At 44.9% G+C, this 7,211-nt stretch overlaps 1 long non-coding RNA gene across 1 annotated transcript; it reads right to left on the minus strand.

Annotated features, from left to right (window-relative positions):
* Positions 1 to 69: 69 nt before the first annotated feature.
* On the minus strand, positions 70 to 7,211 carry LOC123623046. The gene is made up of 3 exons (XR_006729762.1): positions 7,187 to 7,211; positions 305 to 591; positions 70 to 148 (listed from the first exon to the last, which is right to left on the minus strand). It is a non-coding gene; the product is annotated as an uncharacterized LOC123623046 (long non-coding RNA).

The following is a 7,211-nucleotide window of genomic DNA, read 5'->3' on the forward strand; positions in this document are numbered from 1 at the left end:
CATCAGAAGGGGTCTGTTTGCTGGAGGAGGCTCTTCATGTCAGGTTTCAATGACGTAGCTCACCTCATCCCTGGGAGAGAATGAGACACAGATGGAACCTTCCTAAACCTCCCTGCAGAGGCTCATAATTCACATTCAACTGTAGACCCTGAGAAGGTGAACAGTCAAGAAAAACAAAGTAGTTATTATACAAGTAAATACACTTACACAAGGAAAGTTTTTCTCAACACAACTCCTAACGTGCTGAGACACACACTCACACACAGTTTCCCATCCACTCCCCTGACCAGTGGCCCCTACTCACCCTCGGACTGTGCCCAGCAGATGCTGCCCAGCGGATGCTACCGGGGTGGAGGGGAAGGAGGAGGGAAGACGAGAGCCTTGGCTGCAGTGGCCTCAGGTATCTCAGTAGGGGTCTGTGGCCATGCACTGTTGCTTCATTGGCGTTTGCAGGGCAACGTTTGCTACTTGTAGGACGGTTACTTATACTTTCCTTTCCCTTTCCCTTCTTGGCATGCCAAATGCACATACCCTTGTAGGTGCAAAGGGAATTCTCTTCCCTCCCAATGCTGAAGGTTTGATAATTCGTGTCTATAAAACAAAATGACAGTAAACAGGTTAACAAAACAAAAAGGCACATGATTTCCATGGACACGGCCAGGAGAGTCCACAATATGCGACTCCAGGGAGGGCCAGGTAGATGAGGGAAGATTTTATGCCATCCTGAGGCTGCTGGAGGAACAGGGCCTTGGGGTTTCCTGGGAGGAGGTGGAGGCTCAGGCTATGGGAGACTGAGGGAGGCGGCAGGGGAAGCCCAGGCCATCTGGTTATGCAGATGTACACCTCTCAGGTAATCTTGGAGCCGCCCGCAAGGCACAGAAGGTGGTGGTGGTAACAGATTGTCTGTCAGAGATTTTAGTCTGCTTTTCCTGAGAGTTCCTCTTTCCCTGATGCAACAGGGCAGATAAGAGGGCCTTGGAGAAAGTGTGTCTGTGTCAGCCGATTTCCTCTATAGATGCAAGCCTCCCCTACCTAGGACAGGTTTGCAGAGTTGTTCCCGTGTTTGCATCCCCTATGAATAGCCATCTGAAAACATGCCAAAGAAGTCTATTTTGTGGATGGCGTGTTTTGATTTCCTTCACCCTGTACGGTAACCCTTAAAAGCATGAGTGTGCCACGAGATCCTCAGACCTGCCATCAGAGTGCTGTGTTCACTGTGAGTCAGCAATATTTGACAGAGAGGAGGATGGAATTAATGCCACTGACACATTTTCAGATGGTCTCACTTGGTGAGTGTGAATGTGTAATGAGGGACAGAGTGAGGGACAAGTGCCTTTGGGGACAGTTTTCACAGCAACCTCTCTAAGCAATTTTAGCATTATATCTAATCTCTCATGGAGGAAGCTCCACAGCACAGATAGTCCCTATCAGTTCTTGAGGAATGAACTGTCCCTACTACTGCACAGACAGACATGGTGACAAAGCATTGGCATATGGCTGTGCTTGCTTCAGCACCAACATGCATTTTCCTAGTAAAGAACCAGGATGTTCCACCCCAAAATATGCCTGTGTGTTGTAAGAATTCTATTGAACTGAAGGCATTACAGATCCTGAAATCCCTCTCAGCCTAACAGAAGAGCCTCCCAAAAGAACTCAGTTGCCATAAGCCCCCTGCCTGGGAGCAACTCCAGTCTCCTCTCACACAGCTGAACTGGGCCCCACACCCGGATACTGACACAAGACTATCTTCTCTCCCAGTTATGCTCCTAAGGGCCCCTTTACCTTTCAAAAGGTCATTTCATTTTGCAAAGGTGCTTTTTATCCTCCTCCCTTTGCCTTACTGAGTTGGGTAAAGAAACCCTGAACTCTAAACCCCTTTGATCTACTCACGTCTGAGTGCTCCCTTGCCCATGCACAGCGCAGGAGTTCACAAACTTCTGTTTGTGTTTCTCTGAGTCATCTGTTTGTTCTCTTTTAATTTATTGGGCCTAGTTAATGAACTTAAGAGAAGTAGAAGGAAAATGACTTTTGTCCTCTCCTACAGCTCAGAGGACTCTGCAGTTTCTCCAGGTCAGGTTCATGTAAGTCACCTGGCCTCAGTTCCCAGCAGCTACTGAACTACAACAGGAAAATCCTGTGCTCAAGATGCTGGTGTCATCCCGAAGACCACCAGGGTATGCAAACAGCAGAAGGGAGAGCTTTACTGGCAATATTTGTTTGCAAACCTGGGAGAGAGAGCCTGCAGTGTGGAACAAATGTGCTCTCTTTAAAGAAGAAAAGCGCAGGTTGGGTTTTATGCCTCACAGGGTCTGTATCACACGAGTCAAACACAGTGAGCAGGGTTGGGGGACAAGCTGTTCGTATTTATGATGGGAGCGAAGTGCGTGCAGAATGAGTACACGACATGTAACACACAGGCCATGTTCGCTTTGGAGCAGGGATGTGGTATTAAAATGAGATGGAGGCCAGTCACGGTGGCTCAGGCCTGTCATCCTAACTCTCTGGGAGGCTGAGGCTGGAGGATCTCTTGATGTCAGGAATTCAAGACCAGCCTGAGCAAGAGTGAGACCATGTCCCTGCAAAAAATAGACAAATTAGCCAGGTATGGTGGAGCATGCCCATAGTCCTAGCTTGTAGGGAGGCTGAGGCAGGAGGACCACTTGAGCCCAGCAGTTTGAGGTTGTAGTGAGCTGTGATGATGCCACTGCATTCGAGCAAGGGTGACAGAGCAAGACCTTGTCTCCAAAAAAAAAAAAAAAAAAAGAAAAAGAAAAGAAAAAGAAAAAAAAATGAGGTGCAATTTGTCTCTTTACATCTAAAGAGGTACTATTGGATTCACATACTGTTTGTGAGAAGCCTCCACGGCTAGCTGAAACTGGCTTGCGGTCTACAGCTGGTTATCAGAAGAGAATGTCTATGAAGCTGGTCCTCTATGCAGTTAGAGTTGTGCGCTGCGTTGTAAATCAGAGTTAGGAGGGGTCTGGTCGTTCCTAGTGTTAGGGAGGGTAGCACGACTGTGGTTCTTCTTATAGCCCCAGGACTTTAAATATTTGCTGTGCCAGCCAGGTCCTGAACCCTCCACCCATAGGTAATCTTGGTTTTCCTAACCTTAGGGTCCCTGTTAGTTGATAAAAGGGTGTCTCAGATCACACTAGGGAAGTTGTTAATACACAAACATTCTGGAAATGAGGTGTTTGTTATTTGCACATTAGATTCCTGATGTTTATGTTGCAAAAGCTCAGACACACTGGATAAGAGATTTAATAAATAAAATGATTTAAAAATTAAGAAGCCTATTTTATAGGCCTCTTCCTAATCAGCTTGTATCAAAACATAGAACCTGTGGAACTCAGAGCAAGTGCAGCAAGCCAGAGGTGTGTTCTCAGCAGCACTAACATGCCACCAAGTTCTCTGTTCACTGTGAGTCAGCAATATTTTTCAGAGAGTGAGGTTGCAGTTAATGCCCTTGTTAACGGAAAAGAAGATAAACTCTGTAAAATAATTTAAGGAGGTCTATTCTGAGGCAAATTTGAGGACCCTGGGCCAGAGCCACACCCAAGAAGCCTTCAGCAAGTGGACTCGCTGTGGTTGGGTTTCAGTTTGGTTTTATACATTTTGGGGAGACAGGAATTACAGGTAAAACCATAAATCCATACAGCGAAGGCATACACTGGTTTGGCCCAAAAGGCGGGCCATCTCAAAGTGGGAGCTCACAAGTCATAGATGGATCTAGGGATTGTTTAGTTGACAATTGGATGAAAGAGTTAGGCTTTGTCCAAAGACCAGGAATCAGCAGAAAGGAACACTTGAGTTAAGATAAGTTTCTTCTATCTTTTATGTGATGCTATACCAGAACCACGTTGCGAAGTAAACCACATCATAAAAACCTATTTACTGAGATTGTATCATTTGTTGGCATGATGCACCACGCCCCCTTAGAAAGAAATTTTGGGAGCAAAGAAAAAGATCAGAGTTCGGTCCTCGCTATTGAGACATTTTTAGATGATCTCACGTGGTGAGTGTAAATGCTTTAATGCAGTGTGGGGTAAGGAAGACATGTCTGACACCTGACAAATGATGGGTCTGTCCTACCCTTGACCCCAAACCAACCTTCTGAAACTCATCTTCTCCCATTTAACCCTGAGGCAAATAGCCACTGCCTTCTATAGGAAACATTTTCAACTTACTACTCTATCTACAATCAAACGTAACAGCGTTTAAACCACAGGTGGTCTACAACTTCTTGGGCCCTTCCTATATTTATGAATATGTATTCTAAATAGAATCCTTGTGCTAATGAGAAAACATAATGAGGAAAATAGTAGACTAGAGGACAAGGGCTGTCCTCTCCTGATGACTTAACTTGCATTTCAATGTTGGGTTACTTTTTAATGTCAACCAGAAACACCTTGGCATTTGCTATGGGGAATGTTTAGAAAAATCAAATTCATAGCCCAGACTGACAGATTAAAAAAGCAAACAAAACCACACCAGACCTTTGTTTTCCCTTTGTCTTGAGCAATCCATCCAGAAGGGAAACACTGCATTCCCAAAACAGGAGATAGCGGTCAGCTGCCAGGCTCTTCAGAATTAAGTGTTTAGTTATGTGAACAGTCAAGACAATTGGTAAACGCAGAGCTGACATATTAAGTTTCCCACTAGAACAGTGTTTCCCACTACAACAAGCAGGAGAAGGAAGTGAAACACAGAGTCTGGGAATCCCCTCCTTGGACAAGTGATTCCTCATTCGGTCCTTAAAGCTGGTCCCAAGAAAATTCCTCTTGAGAAAAAGCACAGGGAAAATTCTTTATCACTAAACTCTTACAAATGAGTCTAGTGGGAAACAAATTATCCTGCTGAAACTGGGAAATGGCTAGAAGTTTTTGTAGATATTTCAAGTTTAGATATAGAGTGTAATTTATTTGACTAATCCCAGTGAGATGCTGAAGTTGGGATCCCAACAGGATATGTCTCATAATTGCCAAGAGATTTAAATTTTATAACTTCACAAAGTGGATTTCTTGTTGTTGTTGTTAATGTCACCATGCAGCCAAATAATTCTGTGCGTGACTGTTTGGAACAGGAATCTGCAGCTAACCCAAAGGCAGCCCCCCTTGGCTGGGCAATGGCAGAGAAGGTCAGGAAGGAGATCTTTCCCTAAAATGGTGCTGTGTACAGCACAGTGACAACTCAATCGCACCATTTTTCTTAGAGAGTCTGAACGTGAGATACATGCAAAGACACACTGACAAAAAAGTGTCAAAAACAGAAAGCAGAATAAGAAGCCACAAGACAGTTTGGGGAATGAGACAGTGAAAGCCCTGAATGAGAGAAGACAGGAGGATTGCACTATCCCTAACAGGAAAAGACAAATGTGACATAAAGCAGGAATCAAGAAAAGCGGGACCATGGACATGGCAAAATTGCTAGAGGAGCATCACAGTTCATTCTCTGCTGCTATAGCAGAACCCCTGAGACCGGGACATTTACAAAGAACAGAGGTTTGTTTTTTACAGCTCTGGAAGCTGAGAAGTCCAAGGTCATGGGGCCTGCATCTAGTGAGGGCTTTCTTGCTGCATCACCCATGGCTGAGTGCAGGAGGGTGAGAGAGCATGTGAGAGACAGAGGGAGGAAGGGGCCAAACTCATTCTGTCATCAGAGTCCCACTCCCTAGATAACTATCTTCCTGATATCCCACTCCTGTGATAATGGCATAATAGCATCAAGCCACTCATGAGGGTGCAGCTTTATGACGGAGTTACCTTGTAAAGGTTCCACCTCTCAACACCATTGCTTTGGAGATTAAGCTTCTAGCACATGAACTTTGGGGCCACATTCAAACCATAGCAAGTAGGTAAGAAGGGATTTTAATTTCCAAAGACACAACTACCAGTGTTGTTGCTGTGATTTGAGAACCACTGTTGCACTATATCACCCAATTGTGTTTTATGTGTTTGCTGCAGTAGAAACAGGCTCTAATGCAAGTGAAAGGGACCTTCTTAGAGGGACACTGGGTGATTCAAGGCATAAATGAAGGTGGAACAACCAGGGTGTAGGATGCTCCAAGAGTAGGGCTGTTCAGGACATCTCAGCCCCAGCAACCTATGACTCCTCCTTCTCTCTAGATCCTTCTCTGACTCCCCCTTTCTGCAATCTTCTTTTTGGACCTCAAATTCCCATGAGAGAAACTCTGATGGAGAATCAGGTGTCCACTATGAAAGAATTCTTCATGACATTTGTTAAAGCTTTGTGAACTAAAATAAAATCCTAAGCCCCCCAGCTGACTGAACCCCTCTTTGGCCAATGGAACCCCAGAAAAACCTTAAAATGAGTTGTCATCCATGAGGAGAAGGGAGGGCAGACATGCTGCCTCATTATGCCCCCTCCTCTGTGGAGTTGCTCTTTGTGACAATGAGATGCTAAATCAGTAATGGAACCTACGCCCAGGTGACACAGCAGTTAAACCACACCTGCAGGTCAACAACTTCCTTAACAGATCACTTGAGGTCAGTATATGTACTGTGCCTTATCTCTGATTAACAGACTTCCTGATCTTAACTTAAAACACTCTAAGGTTTTAGACAAATCTTCATGTCTTTAACCAATTACAAATCAAAGAATCTTTGAACCCACCTATAACCTGTAGGTCCCTGCTTTGAGATGTCCTGCTTTTGGGGGCCAAACCAATGTACACCTTTCAGGTATTGACCGAGGATCTTACCTACAATTCCTGTGTCCATGTTGTATAAAACCAAACTGTAAACTGGACACCTCAGACACATTTTTTCAAGATCTCTTGAGGCCATATGCTCTGGGCTATGGTCATATATATTCGGCGCAGAATAAACCTCTTTAAATTATTTTACAGAGTTTTGGCTTTTTCTGTTAAAAGCCTGGTGAGAAAGATTCTACTTAGTGGGGATCATGGCATTAGCTACAGGGACAACCAGAGTGGGATCTCTCAGTAGGGGAGAGACACTGAGCTCAAATCTGACTCCAGTTAGTACCAGTGGGGGTTTTATAAGGAAGGAGCAGGGGAGGGGGCTGGGAGAGTGGATGGAAAATTGCTAAGAGGATGTATCAGAGGTAAGGGAGGCATTTTTGATGGAAATGAGGCAGAAGTTCTATAATACTGGAGCACCGTGATGGCAAAGTGTCCACTCTACTCTCACCTCCTCGTACTAACCAAGCATGTCCATGCTCTGCTCAGG

The sequence above is a fragment of the Lemur catta genome, chromosome 18, assembly GCF_020740605.2.
Source record: "Lemur catta isolate mLemCat1 chromosome 18, mLemCat1.pri, whole genome shotgun sequence".
NCBI lineage: Eukaryota > Metazoa > Chordata > Mammalia > Primates > Lemuridae > Lemur > Lemur catta.